The sequence below is a fragment of the Littorina saxatilis genome, linkage group LG8 (genome assembly GCF_037325665.1).
Source record: "Littorina saxatilis isolate snail1 linkage group LG8, US_GU_Lsax_2.0, whole genome shotgun sequence".
NCBI lineage: Eukaryota > Metazoa > Mollusca > Gastropoda > Littorinimorpha > Littorinidae > Littorina > Littorina saxatilis.
Genome location: NC_090252.1, coordinates 52,080,525 through 52,099,311, shown reverse-complemented (window position 1 = coordinate 52,099,311; position 18,787 = coordinate 52,080,525). Strand labels below are relative to the sequence as shown.

At 42.3% G+C, this 18,787-nt stretch overlaps 1 protein-coding gene across 4 annotated transcripts in view; it reads right to left on the bottom strand.

Annotated features, from left to right (window-relative positions):
* Positions 1 to 18,787, bottom strand: part of LOC138973807 (cystathionine beta-synthase-like) — a 253,496-nt gene that overhangs the window by 30,704 nt on the left and 204,005 nt on the right. The window lies entirely within an intron of this gene.

Here is an 18,787-nt window from a genome sequence, read left to right as displayed (position 1 = left end):
CATCTATATGTTTTTGGAATCAGGAACCGACAAGGAATAAGATGAAAGTGTTTTTAAAGTGATTTCGAAAATTTAATTTTGATCATAATTTTTATATTTTTAATTTTCAGAGCTTGTTTTTAATCCAAATATAACATATTTATATGTTTTTGGAATCAGAAAAGGATGAAGAATAAGATGAACGTAAATTTGGATCGTTTTATAATTTTTTATTTTTTTTTTACAATTTTCAGATTTTTAATGATCAAAGTCATTAATTAATTTTTAAGCCACCAAGCTGAAACGCAATGCCGAAGTCCGGCCTTCGTCGAAAATTGCTTGGCCAAAATTTTAATCAATTTGATTGAAAAATGAGGGTGTGACAGTGCCGCCTCAACTTTTAGAAAAAGCCGGATATGACGTCATCAAAGGTATTTATCGAAAAAAAGAAAAATATGTCCGGGGATATCATTCACAGGAACTCTCATGTCAAATTTCATAAAGATCGGTCCAGTAGTTTACTCTGAGTCGCTCTACACACACACACGCACACAGACACACATACACCACGACCCTCGTCTCGATTTCCCCCTCAATGTTAAAACATTTAGTCAAAACTTGACTAAATGTAACAAGTCGCGTAAGGCGAAATTACTACATTTAGTCAAGCTGTGGAACTCACAGAATGAAACTGAACGCACTGCATTTTTTCACAATGACCGTAGTCCGCCGCTTGTGCAAAACGGAGTGAAACTGACGAGCCTGTTCAGCGCGGTAGTGGTTTCGCTGTGCTACATAGCACGCTTTTCGGTACCTCTCTTCGTTTGAACTTTCTGAGCGTGTTTTTAATCCAAACATATTATATCTATATGTTTTTGGAATCAGGAACCGACAAGGAATAAGATGAAATTGTTTTTAAATCGATTTCGGAAATTTGATTTTGATAATGATTTTTATATTTTTAATTTTCAGACCTTGTTTTTAATCCAAATATAACATATTTATATGTTTTTGGAATCAGAAAATTATGAAGAATAAGCTGAACGTAAATTTGGATGGTTTTATAAAAAAATAATTTTAATTACAATTTTCAGATTTTTAATGACCAAAGTCATTAATTAATTTTTAAGCCACCAAGCTGAAATGCTATACCAAAGTTTGGCCTTCGTCGAAGATTTCTTGGCCAAAATTTCAATCAATTTGATTAAAAAATGAGGGTGTGACAGTGCCGGCTCAACTTTTACAAAAAGCCGCATATGACGTCATCAAAGACATTTATCGAAAAAATGAAAAAACCCATCCGGGGATATCATACCCAGGAACTCTCATGTCAAATTTCATAAAGATCGGTCCAGTAGTTTACTCTGAATCGCTCTACACACACACGCACACACACACACACACACACACACACACACACACACACACACACACATACACCACGACCCTCGTCTCGATTCCCCCTCTATGTTAAAACATTTAGTCAAAACTTGACTAAATGTAACAAGTCGCGTAAGGCGAAAATACAACATTTAGTCAAGTAGCTGTCGAACTCACAGAATGAAACTGAACGCAATGCAACGCAACAAGACCGTATACTCGTAGCATCGTCAGTCCACCGCGCACGGCAAAGGCAGTGAAATTGACAAGAAGAGCGGGGTAGTACAAACTTGCGCTGAGAAGGATAGCACGCTTTTCTGTACCACTCTTCGTTTTAACTTTCTGAGCGTGTTTTCAATCCAAACATATCATATCTATATGTTTTTGGAATCAGGAACCGACAAGGAATAAGATGAAAGTGTTTTTAAATTGATTTGGACAATTTAATTTTCATAATAATTTTTATATTTTTAATTTTCAGAGCTTGTTTTTAATCCAAATATAACATATGTATATGTTTTTGGAATCAGAAAATGATGGGAAATAAGATGAACGTAAATTTGGATCGTTTTATAAAAAAAATATTTTTTTTACAATTTTCAGATTTTTAATGACCAAAGTCATTAATTAATTTTTAAGCCACCAAGCTTAAATGCAATACCGAAGTCCGGGCTTTGTCGAAGATTACTTGACCAAAATTTCAACCAATTTGTTTGAAAAATGAGAGCGTGACAGTGCCGCCTCAACTTTCACGAAAAGCCGAATATGTCGTCATCAAAGACATTTATCGAAAAAATGAAAAAAAACGTATGGGGATTTCATACCCAGGAACTCTCATGTCAAATTTCATAAAGATCGGTCCAGTAGTTTAGTCTGAATCGCTCTACACACACACACAGACACACAGACACACAGACATACGCACATACACCACGACCCTCGTTTCGATTCCCCCTCGATGTTAAAATATTTAGTCAAAACATGACTAAATATAACAAGTCGCTTAAGGCGAAAATACAACATTTAGTCAAGTAGCTGTCGAACTCACAGAATGAAACTGAACGCAATGCAACGCAGCAAGACCGTATACTCGTAGCATCGTCAGTCCACCGCGCACGGCAAAGGCAGTGGAATTGACAAGAAGAGCGGGGTAGTACTTGCGCTGAGAAGGATAGCACGCTTTTCTGTACCTCTCTTCGTTTTAACTTTCTGAGCGTGTTTTTAATCCAAACATATCATATCTATATGTTTTTGGAATCAGGAACCGACAAGGAATAAGATGAAAGTGTTTTTAAATTGATTTGGACAATTTAATTTTGATAATAATTTTTATATTTTTAATTTTCAGAGCTTGTTTTTAATCAAAATATAACATATTTATATATTTTTGGAATCAGAAAATGATAAAGAATAAGATGTACGTAAATTTGGATCGTTTTATAAAAAAATTTTTTTTTTACAATTTTCAGATTTTTAATTACCAAACTCACTCATTAGTTTTTACGCCACCAAGCTGAAATGCAATACCAAAGTCCGGGCTTCGTCGAAGATTACTTGACCAAAATTTCAACCAATTTAGTTGAAAAATGAGAGCGTGACAGTGCCGCCTCAACTTTCACGAAAAGCCGGATATGACGTCATCAAAGACATTTATCAAAAAAATGAAAAAAACGTATGGGGATTTCATACCCAGGAATTCTCATGTCAAATTTCATAAAGATCGGTCCAGTAGTTTAGTCTGAATCGCTCTACACACACACACAGACAGACAGACAGACACACACACACACACACACACACACACACACACACACACACATACACCACGACCCTCGTCTCGATTCCCCCCTCTACGTTAAATCATTTAGTCAAAACTTGACTAAATGTAAAAAGGACATTATGTGTTGCATCCAAAAACGATGTGATTAAAACATTATCAGAAAAGGAAGGGCAATGAAAATCCTAAAATCTCCAACTCGAGTCACTTCCTACAGATACATGGAGAGTAAAGTCCAGTCAATCAGCCACCCTCTCGGCCTATTGGGGAGGGGGGGGAACTAGAACAAAGGCCTCTCTGTCTGTGGTCAGTGGGCTTTCTCAGGGCCAGCAAAGCTCGCCTCAGCAACACATGTGAAAATGATTAACTCGCTCGGTACCGGAGGTTTGCTAAGGAATAGAGACAAACTCTTATCTGGCTGGCCAAAAATTGTCAGTTTAAAATGACCTACTTTCTCTGCTCAACGCACGGGCTATTCGTACTGTATCTCCTCTTGTGCACTTACAAGGCTCTTATGGAGAAAATAAGAGATATCAAAAAAGGTGTGTGTGTGTGTGTGTGTGTGTGTGTGTGTGTGTGTGTGTGTGTGTGTGTGTGTGTGTGTGTGTGCAAGTGTGTGTGCCCATAGTGTGCGCGCGCGCGCGTGCATGTGTGTGTGTGTGTGTATGTTTGTGTGTCCCAGTGTGTGCGTGTGTGTGCACAGTGTGTGCCTGTGCGTGTGCCTGTGTGTACCGTTTGTGTGTCATTATATATGTCAGTTATAATGTGTGTGTGCAGTGACGGTGTGAATGTGTGTGTGACGGTGTGTGTGTGTGTGTGTGTGTGTGTGTGTGTGTGTGTGTATGATGTATGCCGGTGCAATGTGTGTGTGTGTATATATATATATATATATATATGTGTGTGTGTGTGTGTGTGTGTGTGTGTGTGTGTGTGTGTGTGTGTGTGTGTGTGTGTGTGTGTGTGTGTGACCGTGCTGAGAGAGAAAGAGAGAGAGAGGAAGCCGATAATCGTCTGATTCTGCAGACTCGCCAAGAGGCGGCCGGGGTTCGGCACCAGGCTGATGAAAACGCAGAATAATCCATCAAAACAACACTCTAACATCAAGTTTTAGAAACCAGAAAAACGTATCGTAACTCCATAGGTTTTGTGGTGTTTTGCGCACTGCTGAAACGCGTTAAACACGACGTGAATCGCCGTGCGTTAACGTAGCGAAAACGTCCAAAACACAGACACCAAAACTCGATGTTTTACCGTGTTTTGCACCCCGCTAAAATCCCAGGGATTTTATTGCGTTACGGCAGTTTTTCTAACTTGATGTGAATCGCACAGGTATAATGCCACAAAATTCAGTTGATTAACTTCATGTTTCATGTTATATGCCACGTTATAGTGCCAAAACGTGACTTTTCGCCCAGTGCACGCTGCATGCCAAGTATTCACACCAGTCTTTCACTTTCACCCATGCCTGTTCCCCTCGTCAAACCTCAATTTGTCTTTAAGCTGCGCATCAGAAGCTGTTCAATAACGAGGTCTGAGGACAGTCCTGCCCAGTATCGATCGCTGCGCCCGATGTTGTGGTGGCCTTTCATGAGCTGCTGATATACAGCAGGTTGTATTCTTTGTAGCTCAGACATGTGCTGAAGATACTGCCAAGCACATTTCAAGTAGTTGGTGTGTCCAGACGCAGCAAAGTGTGGCAACATTTCCAGGACACTCTTGTACTCTTGTACATGCAGACTTCTTCTTCTTCTTGGCGTTCGCAGAGGTTACACGATCAGTCCAGTACTGGTGATATATGTTGTCGTTTTCTCCAACTCCTGTCGACTGCCGTATAGTTTGGTCTTCAAGGGAGTTGCCAGTTGGTGACGGCCACACTTCTTTTCGTTCCTCATCTAGTAAGGGACATCGCTGTAAGATGTGTTCCGCTGTTTGGTCTTCTTGACCGCAGGCACAGGTTGGTGATGGCGCCAGCTTGAACTTTCGGTTCATGTGAGCATTGAGCCTGTTGTGGCCAGTACGCAGCCTGATGAGGTTGACTTGCTGCTCTCTGGACATTGTGTGGTAGTCATCTCTGTTTGTCCTTGGCCTCATCAATGCCTTGATGATTGTCTTCTGCTCACTAAAGCTGATACTGTGTTCAGGTTGGTCTTCCACGGCTCCTTCTTTCGCCAGCTCATCTGCCCTTTCATTTCCTGGTATCCCACAGTGTGCTGGTATCCACTGGAGGACAACTCTTCTGGTTTGTCTGACCATCTGTAATGCTTTGGCCAGCTGTGGGTGTTTGTCGTTCTCTAGGGCCTGAAGGACTGAAAGGGCGTCGTACATGCAGACGAAAGTTGCCTGTTCTCTCATCTTTGATTGACTGACGGAGAATGTCTACCATCATGTCAAGGTTCTGTGGCCACAGTTGACTGGTTCTGCATATTGACAACTTCTCTTTGTGTGCAAGTAGCTGATGTTTGATGTCTGAAAGAATATTCACGAATTCCTCCTCAGACAGAACACTATGATTTGATGTACCGTAAACTACCTTGTATATACCCAGTATCGAGTAAACGCCCACTCCCTGCTTTTGGTCAAATTTTGTGCACAGGGTACAGTACCTAGTAAACGCCCACCTCCCAGTTTCGATCAGTGGAGTAGACAAGGAAAATGAAAAAATAAAGTTCCTTCCTCGGAAATGTTTCGGGGAGTGGACAGAAAACGGGTTCTAGAGTGGTTACAGAATCGCTATACATTTTTGACTGGGAGGGAAAAGAAGAAACAAAAGCTTCATCTTGGGCGAAAAGTGATGTCTGAAGAGGTTGATTTACGTGTTCTTTGATTTCTTGAGTAAGAACGGGTAGAGGGCCTCGTGGTCAAAGATATTTTGAAGTTATGAACTTGTAAAACAGACACTAAAGCAATAAGATTATCTTCGTGGTTTGCTTGCAGAATTCCCTGTGTGAGTGTGTGTGTCTGTGTCCGTGTCTGTGTCTGTGTGTCTGTGTGTGAGAGAGAGAGAGTGTGAGAGAGGAAAGTTTTGTGCAATAACGCATCCTTTGAACACTGCTATGCCAAATGACCAAATTATCGTTATTCTAGCTAAGGAACCGCTCCTGCAAAGGGTAGTAGTACCTAGCAAACGCCCACCCTCAACTTTTGGGCGAAATTGGTGCATAGGAGGGGGGGGGGTGGGGGGGGGTAGTTTACGGTAATTGCGAATGAGCTTTGCCGCAGCCTTTAATAATCGTACATTGTACTTTCTGGGTCTCGGGATCTGCAGATTTAGGTTGTTTGTAAAATTGGCGAAGAATTTCGCTGCCTGTTTTTTTTTACAGAAACATTCGGCGTTCCTTTCTTCTCTGAAAAAAACAATGTTAACGCCATAGTAGTCTTCCAATTGATTTTTCGTGTATTTAGAACCATATTCCTGGTCTTTATCAAAACCGAGTCAGCTTTCAATGAGCTGCAAGAGATCAGGCACTGTGACCTGCTCAATGTCGGCGTTGTCCAAGTACTCAATCTAGACAGAACAGCACTTATATCAAGTGAAGGAGTATATTCAAGAAGTGTTTAAACCATCTCATACAACATTACTTTAATTATTTTGAAAAATAGTAACTGGGAAGAAATACAGTTTTGCCATAGGTCGGCTTCCATACAAATGTTGTTTTTGGAATAATGAAAAAAGCCTTAAATTACAGTTTAATGTTATCCATTTGTATAGCATTAAGATGAACAATCAATACCCATCTCAGAAGTATACACATTCAGTAACTCTGCTTCAGTTAGTTGTTTAAACAGACAGTTTTTTGCAAAAATGAACCAGCAGCAGATGTTACGGCTGGAATTTACGTGTGTATGTCTGTATGTATGTATATTTACTCCTATCAGAAATTGTGCGTGCTTCTCTCTGTTTACTACCTAGCCTTCACACACACACACAACACTCCAACCAGGCACAAAGACAAGAACACGTTACAGCCCTTTGCCCATGTACCTCTATTGAAACAATCAACACAACATAAATATATTATTTCCCATTCATTCTACAAATCACTCTCACTCAACAAGGAAGTTCTATTTCTGTTAACATACAGAAAACTAGCTGCACAGAAATACACACATGTTACTTTCTCATGCAGTCTATAATTCACGTGCACACACGTAGAACACTTCAAGCTTTGTTCCGTGAGAGTCTGTCTGTCTCACTACACACGAAGTCATTGTCTCAGGCAATACTTCTGTCAATATTCATTTCTGTTACACACAGATCACAAAAAACCACGAACGCTCTACGTCTCGTGTTTGTTTACTTGGGGAACGTATCTCCGCACAGCTATCTCGCTGGTTACTTCTTGCCAGTCGTACTCACACCATTCAGTGGCACGTACTGGTCCACCCCACCCACGCAAACTGTCTTCGCGTGGTGGAATGGGACGGGGTCCCCGTTCTACAGCGCTTCACGCTGACTCCCTCCTGCGCTCCCACAGCTCATGGCTCGGGACGTAATGGGCGGAACCTCCCGTCTCGTCTCCCCACTTCCGCGACCCACTCGGCCCGGGATGCTAAAATACACAAGTTTAAACTACCATAAGTCTCCATACTTGAATAAACTTTTCTGACATTCTTTATCACTACCGTCAACTAACTTATGCGGTTACAGTATATACACCCGCTTACTCATAAGCGACTTCATTTCCGAAAAAACATGTAAACATTCCCTTTTCAACAATGGCTGACATCAGCGCACGCTTTTCAGCCAATTCACACATGACTCTCCCGGTCATTTCTCAAGTCAATATTTCCGAGCAAAATAATATCTCCGAGCAAAATATCAATTCAATAAATACCTGTAAACACAGCAGTTGAATCCAACGATTCAATACCGCGGCACGAGTCTAACGACCTCTAGCGCCCGGTGAGAAACTTTACCCAACAGGAGACCCGTCTTGTCTTTTCAACGGTCTGGAAAGCTCTGCTGTCTATCGTCTCTACCAACGCGACCTCAGTTAATACTCTTCTCTGATTGGTCACATCTCACACGTGACAGCACTGCATTGCGCGGACAATATTTCACCGTGCGGTGCCTACTCAAAGTTCGTGGCCCATGAAATGTTGTACACCTGCGTCACATAACTCCAATATACATTTATGTGCAAATCCGTTTGTCACAGCAGACGACGCTTTCGCGCCAGCGCGCGCAGTGCGGCAGTACAGTAACCTTGACCTAGATGTGTCAGATCGCCTTGTGTCGGCTATGGTCGGCGAAGTTGGTCACAAATTTTTCAAAATGTAAATTTTATTTTCTTTGATTTAATTTTAGTACTTGTTTCCCCCATTATATAACTCTATATTCCTGATATGTGTAAACAACATATAACAATCTGTTAAATTATTACATTAAACATTAAAAATGAATTATGTTGAGGTTAAAACTAAATATGACCGGAGTATATGGCGGCTCAGGCAACAACTGCTGCGGGGGGGAAAAAGGGACGCAGAGAGGATGACTAGAAATAAGACATCTGCTGCTGCTGCTGCTGTGACGATGATGACGACGACCACCACCACCACCACCGCCGACGGCGGTGATGGCAGCAGCGGTAGTGGTAATACAATAAGAGGTAGAAAGCGGAAAATAGTATGGGACGATTACAGAGTCCAGAAAGAACTAGATGACGCGACCACCACCACTGTGACCACCACGACCACCACCGCGATGTCACCAACTTGTGGCAGCAGCAGCACCATGATGATAATTAGTTTTAACGTCCTCTTAGAACCAATTGGCCTATCTTGGGACAGGTAGAGTTGATATGCTTTATGGGGGGACAGGACACTGGACAGACATGCAAACAGAGAACACATATGATCGTGTTATAGATCTGGAAGTCTGTTGTTGCGATATTTCAAAATGGGGATGGAAGTAAAGATTGTGTTGGGGTTGTTGCCATAGTGTACGTGAAATATAGTTGGAGTGGAGCGGTTTTGTAGGCTTATTTGCTTTTTATTTATGTAAAATATTTTTTAGACTTTTGGATAATGCTAAAATAATGTAATAAAGAACTGGCTGAATAAGTAAATAAATACGTAACTAGAAACATAAAAATAATTATTAGCCAAATAAGAATATTAAATATAACTTGCTAAAATAATATATCAGAATGGGGAACTTAAGTTCAGGTAGGAGGGCGGTGTATGTGATTTAGCCTTGTTTGAATAGAGCTATGTGATAGGTGTTGTAGGCGCTTTGGTTGTTGGGCGTGGGGGGGGGGGGGGGGTCGGTGGGAGAGAGGGTTGAGGGGTGGGAAGGAGGAGAGGGGATGAAGTTTTCAAAACAGATGTCCTATTTCAGCCTTATGTATTGAGAGACACAGGGTGTATGCTGGCTTCCATTGAAGCGTGCAATGTTTATCTAAAAACTCATGGGGTTTCAGTTTGTGTTCGTTGGCAAGGGTGTGTAGGTTGCGGAAATCTTGTTGGAGTGATTGGCAGCGGTCAAAGAGGTGTAAAAAAGATATTAGCTTTCCACATTCACAGAGACGGGGAAAGAACTTGTGAGCGCATCCATCCGTGCGAATTCTGCGAAGTATTTTAAGGAGGGGGGTGGGGAGTGTAGGCCTGTTTTGTTTTGTTTGTCGGGGCAGAATAAGCCAACCATGGGCATCGCCTTCTGTTTTTAATTCTGTTTCCCAGTGACGCCAGGCAACTTTGGCCATTTTGTGTTTTGCTTCCGTCTTTGTTAATTTGAGGTCATGAAATTCTGCTTGATCTGTGACAGATTCTTTTGCTGCTCTGTCAGCCATATCATTGCCTCTGATCCCCGTGTGTGAGGGGATGTACATAAGGGTCAATTCTGTTCCAGAGGCAATGATCTGGTGACAGAGGAACAATATTTCCGTCTGAAGCTCTTCCCGGTTTCTGGAACCATTTTGGAGAGCAGTCAGAGCTGATTTTGAGTCGGAGAGGATCACGACTCTTGTTGGGGGTTGAGGGAGGTCATTGATATAGTGGCATGCTCTTAAGATGGCGTACATTTCTGCAGTGAAAATGGACACATCCTGGTTGAGTTTGAATTTTTTAGTTATTTTGAGGTCAGGGATGACAAAAGCACAGCCGGCTTGGCCATCATTTTGTTTTGAGCCGTCAGTAAATATGTGTAGGTGATCGCCCAATAAACATGCCAGAACTGGGCCATTGCTGGCTTTTTGCTGGCAAGTTTGGTAAAGCTGGCCATAAAAAACCAACACTGGGCCAATTATGGTTTGCCAACAAAGGCCCAGTTATGGCTTGCCATCACTGGCCCATCTCTGGCATTCCAGTAATATTGTCGGCCAGTAAAATGCCTTAATTGGCCCACTGTTGGCACGCCATTGATGGCCCAGTGCTTGTTTGCCAGCATTGGGCCATAGGTGGCGATTTGCTGGCAATTATAGGTGGGTTTTTGCTGGCACGCCAGCAGTGGGCCAATGCTGGATTATTGCTGGCAAGAAGATCTGCGACAGCACAGCGGTATGACTTTCTCACTTGGAGTGACGTAATGTACAAACAAATGTCGAAATATCTTGACGTCACTCGTGATGATGACGCATTGTCAACTAAATCCGGCCCGCGGTGGTTCTGCAGATGTCCGGTTATTTGTTTTGCATTCAACTTCAAGGAATTTCCAAAGCACCTTCTTCGATTTCAGTACGCGTCCGATCTCCTCCGGCTAGAAGCAAGCGTGGTGAGTTTCACAAACAGTTGTGTGAGCAGGTCGTCGCAACGGCGTTAGATCTAGTATCTTCTTGTTCTTTTCCTCCGTTGTCGGTCTTTTTTTCAACTTTCTTCTGCTGGACGTTTGAGTCAGTTCGCAAAATATAATAGACTTTAAGAAGTCGTCCTCTCTGTGTGTGTGTGTGTGTGTGTGTGTGTGTGTGTGTGTGTGTGTGTGTGTGTGTGTGTGTGTGCGCCCGCGCGCGCGGTTGTGTGTGTGTGTGTGTGTGTGTGTGTGTGTGTGTATGTGTGTGTGTGTGTGTGTGTGTGTGTGTGTGTGTGTGTGTGTGTGTGCCTTTTTCCTTTCTTTGTGTGATTGTAGGTATGTTACAAAAAAATTCAAAATCTTCATTTAATATTTTGATCAATATCACTTGAAAGAGCAGAAAATCAGCATTCCAATGGTATATATAACTTTGAGATTGGATAAGTGTAACCCGAGTTATGAATTTTTAAAGTAATAAAATTCGTAATAGAGGCAACGAGGATAAATTGAAACCATTTTTGACATTTCTCAGCTAAAATTAACTGTAACCCACACATTTGTTTATCAATATTGTTCAATTTGGTATCAAAAGAAAGGTTCAGAGCTCTATTAAACAACTATAAAAATTTTTTTTTTTTTTTTTTTTTTTTTATTTTTTTTTTTAGTAAGTTAGTATGAAACTAAGAGCAGACGAACTTTACCGACCGCCATGTTGGATGGTGACAATCCGGGCGCAAAGCGGCGCATCCGTTAAAAGGTACTTCGCATCGCTTTATCGACTTGAAACTTTGGGAAACAGCAGGAAAATGGTCAAACTAACTGTTCAGAGGGGTCTCATAAGAGTTCAAAGGCTATAAATTGTTTTATAAAAGTACCTCTTGTGTGTCTTCTTCGCCCGATATTCTGGCCGGCGAGCTCGACAGTGTTGGACTCGCCATCTTTCTCAATCTTAAAGTCAAGAATGTGCTCTACGTCTTCGACAGGGTGCCCATGTGATGTAAATTTGGAAAAGAATAGAAAAGAGGACGCCAAAACTGAGCCAGTGTGAGTGATCAGAAAATGGGGGGTCATTTTCAATGACGTCAAAAATTGAGCTGCGTGCGCACTTTGTAACATACCTAGTGATTGAGTTTGTTTTGTCTCTGTCAAAAGAAAAGCACCATAGGCATTACCATAAGCTTACTTGTAACCAAACAAATTGCATCTTGTGAATGTTGACATTGAGTATGTGTCTATTCACTCCAGGACAAAGATTTGTGCAAGTGTCTGACTGCCCAACTGGATAAGATGCAGCTCGCCTGGGTCTCAGTTCCTGAGAGAAACGCAAGAGAGCTGTCCGAGACAACGTAAGCTTCGCAGGTTAGATCAAAATACATATTCCTGTTGACCCCTTACTTCTGCTTGGCATTTTAGTCAGTTCAGAAAATATGATAGATTACAAGAAGTCGTCCTCTCTGTGAGAATGCCTCTGTGTGTGTATGTGTGTGTGTGTGTGTGTGTGTGTGTGTGTGTGTGTGTGTGTGTGTGTGTGTGCGCGCGTGTGTGTGTGCGCGTGTGTGTGTGTGTGAGCGCGCGCGCGTGCGTGCGTGCGTGTGCTGTTTGCTTGCATGCCTGCGTGTATGCTTGCGTTTGTTTGGTTGTTTGGTTGTGTGTGTGTGTGTGTGCGTGTGCGTGTGTGTGTGTGTGTGTGTGTGTGTGTGTGTGTGTGTGTGTGTGTGTGTGTGTGTGATATGGAATAATGAATTAAAACCAACAAAACTCGTTTGCTTTCATGTTTCAAGAGGTGAACGGCAGGAGGACTTGAGAGTTTCAATGGCTTACCGTAGGCTACGACGTCAGGACAAAGAAAAGAAGCGTTATCTCAACGTTGCGGATGCGAACAGAGAAATGACAGAATCAAGACAATCCTACGGAGGTTTACTGGGAAGTGAACAAGAAACATTCCTGCCTTTGGTCATCATGTCTCGAGTGTGAAATTTAGAACGCTGTACAAATAAAATAAAACAGTGAGCAACTGAAAACAAAGCGTACGTTTCTGTAATGTTTCGGTAATGAGTCGTTGCTGTTTGGAAGCTTTACATTTGTTTTGTTTTTAATATATATTACTGTATTGTTGTTGTGCCCGCTATAACTGCGTTGATGACGATATTCTGTCAAAACCACTGCCTTTACTTGCCAGATAAGTTACACGACAAATGTGATTAGCATTTCCATTGCATTTTACTGATGAATTTGATAATTACGCATATGCATATTGCTAATGTACAGCTTGACAGCATTGCCCTTTGCTTTATTTGCGCACGTCTTGCCGCCAGCATGGGTTGAAAAGTCCATTGATGTGCTGTGTTTTGTTATTGTTATTACATTCACAGTAAAAAAATGACAAAACAAAGCATATTTATAGACTTCTAACAACCATCTATGGGCTAACAAGACTGTGCAGATCGAGTACATGAATAGAGCCGTCATTCTATCCGAATCAGTGGTATTGGTATATTTCCTGCAACTTATTGGCATTTTGCTGGCAATGGTAAAGACAGAAATATGGCATTTTGCCGGGCCACAACTGGCCCGGTAATTTCAGCAGGTAAAGGGCCATTAACGGAAAATATATGGAAAAAAGTTTTTTTTTATATGGAACTAAAAACCTGCAAAATGCTGGCAAAATGCTGGCGAAATGCTGGCAAAATGCTGGGTTCTTGATGGCAAGCCATCAATAAGCCATCAAATAAATGATGGGTTTTTGCTGGCAAAATTCTGGCAAAATGATGGCAAGCCATCAAAAAGCCATCAAATAAATGATGGGTTTTTGCTGGCAAAATTCTGGCAAAATGATGGCAAAATTCTGGCAAGCCATCAAAAAGCCATCACATAAATGATGGGTTTTTGCTGGAAAATTGCTGGCAAAATGATGGCAAGCCATCAAAAAGCCAGCAAATAAATGATGGGTTTTTGCTGGCAAAGTGCTGGCTTGCCAGTGATGGCCCATCAATTTGCCAATGTGCATACGGGTAATATGCCAGCATTGGGCCATAAGTGGGCCTTTGATGGCAGTAGTTCTGGCAACTGGCATTGCCATCAAAACGCCAGCAATGGCCCAGTTCTGGCATGTTTATTGGGATCTTTGTAACTGTTTGAGATTATTTCTCTTACTAATGATGAGACAAGCACAGGGTTATCTTTCTTTGTTATAACCAGATCATGATCAGGGATGATAATGGGGGACTTCGACTCCATGAACCAAAAGGGGAAGGGGTTAATGGGAATTTGGGCCATCCTACCTGGGTTCACCCCACTTTCTTGTAATATCGGTTGAACATAGTCTGCTAGTGGGATTGTTGCTTCGTATATTTTGGGTGTTTTTCTTTTTAGGTTTTGGTAAGGGGCCGAGGTTATCGTGTCGAACTCAGCAGTGAGCTCTTTGTTCACAGCATTATCAACTGTACTGGCTCTTGATACATACTGCGCCGACTTTAGCCTTCTTTCTTCATCGAGGGGCAGCCAGCCAGCCTCTTGATACACTAGTTTGTTTATGGAGTGTTTTGGGAGATCAAAGATGATATTGAGGGCAGCCATTTCGGCTCTTTCCAATAGTTTTAGATTCGATTTTGATGCAGCAAAAAATGCTTCTTGACCATATGTTAAACGGGATCTTATAATGGCTTTCGTAACGTGAAGCAGGCTGTCTTTATTTGAGGCCCAGGTCTCTCGTTTTAATACTTTGAGGAGACTTAGTGCTTTCTTGGCTTTGCCGACAAGGTTTTTGATGTGTGGTCCCCATGTTAGGTTCGGGGTGAAGGTAACGCCAAGGAATTTGACTTGTTTTTTAGACTCCAGGCGTGTATTGTTGACGATAATTGTGGATTTTTCGTGTAGCTTCTTTCTGGTGACAACCATGAATGTTGTCTTTTCGGCGGCGATTTCAAAGCCGTTTGTGTGCAAATAATGGATTATTTTGTCTACTGCGTTTTGATATCTCTTTAAGTTAGTTTTGTGTTGAGTTTCCCTTTGGTTTGTGATTTGTAGGGACGAATGGAACAGTGATTTCACTGTATGCAGACGACCTGGCTCTGTGGATGTCATACAGCATGATGCTGAACAATGTCGGGGCAATGACACTGCCCTGAGGGACTCCCATGTTAACTTTGTGTGCTGTGGATACATCTCTGCCTACTCGGACTTCTAACGTCCTTTCGTTGATAAATTCCTTCACGAAATTGTACAGTCTTCCTGATATACCAATGTTTTTCAGTTTTTCCAATAGTTTGGTGTGCCAGACTGAATCGTAGGCGCGTTTAATGTCAAAGAAGGTGGCAAACATGGTTTTGTTTCTTGCTCGAGTTTTTTTTAATGTGGGCAGCTAGTTTAACAATGTTATCTGTACAGGACCTGGACTTTCTGAAGCCGGCCTGGCACGTGGGGATGATGCCATGTTTCTCTAAGTAGTGTTCCAGCCTATTCTTGATGATTCGTTCATAGATTTTGCCAATATGGGGCGTGAGAGATATGGGCCTGTAACTAGATGCTAACTGCTTTGGTTTTCCGTCTTTTGGAATTGCTATCACCAGCGCTTCTTTCCACGCCTTGGGAATTGTGTTGCTGTCATAACAGGATTGGAAAAACTTAAGCAGTATGTCAAGGAGGCAGTCAGGGAAATGTATCATTTTATATGAAATTGGATCTTTGCCAGTGGACTTGTTTCCTGTCTTTATGCTTTTTATTGCTTTCTTTAGCTCCTTTTTGGTTAGAGGATGGTTTATTGGTAGGGTGTTATCTTCAGCTGGGTGAGTGTAAGTCTTTTGGTGTTCTTCTCTGTATTCCCGTCTGTCTGCTTCAAGGTGTTCGGTCTGACTGGCCCTGGCAAAAGTTGCTGCCAAAAGCTCAGCCTTTTCAAGGTTGTTTGTGGTGAGTTTATTGTCAACTATCAAAGGTTTTTCCGGGAGTTTATATCTGTGTTTGATTTTAGTTATCTTTTTCCAAATTTTTCCAGTATCCTCTGGGTTATTTACTTCATCCTTTACAAACTGTTCCCAATAATCTCTCTTGGCTTTAGCGACTGTGTGGGACATGTGACTTTTTGCTTCTCTCATTACCTCTTGATTTGCATCCGTTTCATTCTTCAAGAGGTCTGATGTGGCTCTGTTTCTTGCGTTTTTGGCCTGTTCACAGTCATCATTCCACCAGGGGTTTGGTGCTGTCTTTCTTTTATTTCTGTTGGTGGTGTTTGTTGGGATTGTTACATTAACTTTTGATATGATGAATTCTCTAATGTTTTCATAAAATGTGTCTATGCTTTCTGATTCTATCTTGGTTATGTCGCAAGTAGAACATTCTTGTCTGAAGGCCGACCAGTTGGCTCTTTTATAATTGAATTTGGGAAGGCTTGTGTCCTCTGCGAGACCGGGGTTTATGTTATGTAGTGTGAGTAGAATTGGCCTGTGGTCCGAGTGAAGTGTGTCGGGAATGATCGTCCAGTCAGCTCTACTTGCTAGTTTTGTACTGACAAGAGTTAAATCTATAGCTGTGGCTGATTGTTTGTTATTATCAGGAAGTCTAGTTGGGGTACCCTCATTTAACACAACCATGTCTGAGTCTATTATATGGTCTGCCAAATGACTGTGTGTGTTGTTGTTCTTGAGTTTGTCATCCCAAAGTGCGTGATGGTCATTGCAATCTCCGAGTACTACCCAGCTGTGTGTCTCACTTTGGAGGTCCCTGATCCATTTTGTGTATTCTTCTCGACAACCCGTGGGGTAATATACATTCACAATGTTTGCCTTGCCGCTCCCCTCCATCGTGATCTCAATTGAGCATGTTGAGCCATGAACACCAACGGTGGGTGCGGGAGACATGGTCTGTTGATAGTGAATATCTAGTTTAATATAGATTGCTACATCTGTTTTATTTCTTTTCACATCTGGGTCTATAACTGGTGGGTAATAATACCCATCTATTTGAGGGAGTTTATATTTTGGGACAGTTAAGGACTGTAGGGCTAGAATATCTGGTTGTCGAACACTTAAGAACTGTGTGAGGTAATTAAGGGTGGTATTTATACTTCTGCAGTTCCATTGTAAAATGCTTAAGTTCCTTTTTAGTTTTGGAGAATGTGGATTTTGTGCTGCTCTACTCGTTGAGTTAGCCATGGGGAAAACAAGTAACAGAAGAATCACAAGAGACATGTATGTCTGTGTTTTCACTTGAAACATATCCATTATAAATTTTGCATTGCCTTGCCAAGGCCAACTATTTCAGTCTCTGTAAGATCTCTGACACCTAGTGTGGTGAGTGTGAGGAGAGCGGGGCTTGGTTGTTTAAGAGTCACATTCTTGCCGGTTAGGTTTTTGTATACCTTGGACATGCATTCCAGGAGGTAACCGGGGTTTTGTTTGAACTGGGCATCGACAATTACAGTCATTATTTGCCCCAGAAAACAATGCAGCCCCTGGTCTTCTCTTTCAGGACTTGCCGGTCTAGTGCGGATTTTTTCCATAGCAAGAGTGGCCAGTTCCAGCTCTGCTTGGTTTCTTTTCATTTTGTCCTGTTCAATGGCCAGGGAGATTTGCTGGCCAATGCTGGCTTCAATTTTTGTCAGCACCTTCTGTGCAATTTCATCTTCTTGCTTTTGAGCTAGTTTGTGTTTTGCGGCTGTAAGGTGCGCCTTTTGTTTTAGGAGTTCTGCTTTGTCTTTAGTGATTTTTTGTGGAGAGCCTGCGGCTGTTTGTCAGGTAGAGCCTGTGTTTGTTTGGTGGTAACAGTGGATTTATATGAAAGGCGACGTCTAGGAGCTGGTCTTGGATGAGAATCCTGTTTGTTCACTGCTTCCCCTAGTGATTTGGGGTTTGCAATGGATGCAAATGTGGGTTTGAGGGACTCTTCTCTTCTGTAAAAGTCATCATGTACCATAGGAAGGTCAGTTTCGGCATGCTTGGCCATCAGTTTAGTTTCATTTTCTGTGTGAAGTTCGTTTTTGGCTCTTCTCAAAGCTTCTGAGAAAGGAATGTAAGAGCATGCCCTGATTTTGTTTGCCCGTTGTCTGAGTTTGTACTCGGGGCACCCTAGGTATGCTGCCGAGTGATCCCCGAGACAGTTAATGCAGTGTTTGGGGTTAGTACAAGAGCTGACAGAGTGGCCGTCCTTAGACCCACATCTGGGACAGACGTGGGCTTTGGATCGGCACTGGTCTTTAGAATGCCCGAACCGGTTGCACTTGACACAGCGCCTCACAGGAGCCACAAAAGGAGTGACGCGAAACTCCTGGTTCTCGAGGCGGACTGTGTCAGGCAACACGGCCGTCAGGAAGGTCAGCCTTACTGCCGATGAAGAGGAGCCATCCTTGTTGGTAAGGCGCCGGGCAACCTTTACCAACCCAGCCTGACCCCCATCAGCTGTGACGGTGACGAACTCCATGTGTACCATGTCATCGTTGGTGTGTGACCGATCAACACCTTTGATCACTCCTTCTGTGGTTGGGACGGGGATGGAACATTTAATTGGAATGCCGTTTAGATTTTTCATGTTTGCGAGCTGTTGTTGTTGTTTTGAGCCGTGGCAGCCTATCAGCCATTTGTTTTGGGGTAATGGGCGAATGAGCAGGACTTCCCCTACGACATGTTTGATCTGCTTATTTCTTCCCAAACCGAGGCCACTGAAGGTTGCAGGGCCAATTTTGAGGTCCTCAAGGATGCATTGAAATTGGAGGAACACTGGTTTTGTTTGATCTGGTTTGAGTATCTTTCCAGTCTGATGGGTTTTCTTTTGTCTGTTTGTTTTGGTTTGGGCGTTTCCGCCTTCGGTTGTCTGAGCAGAAGCCTTGACCGACAGTTCCGGTTCGGCTGTCTTTTGTTTATGCGAGCGGTTTTTGCGTTTGAGGGCTGTGTGAAACACCTCATTGTCCGTTGTCTCTGAGGTAGAGTCAGACTGAC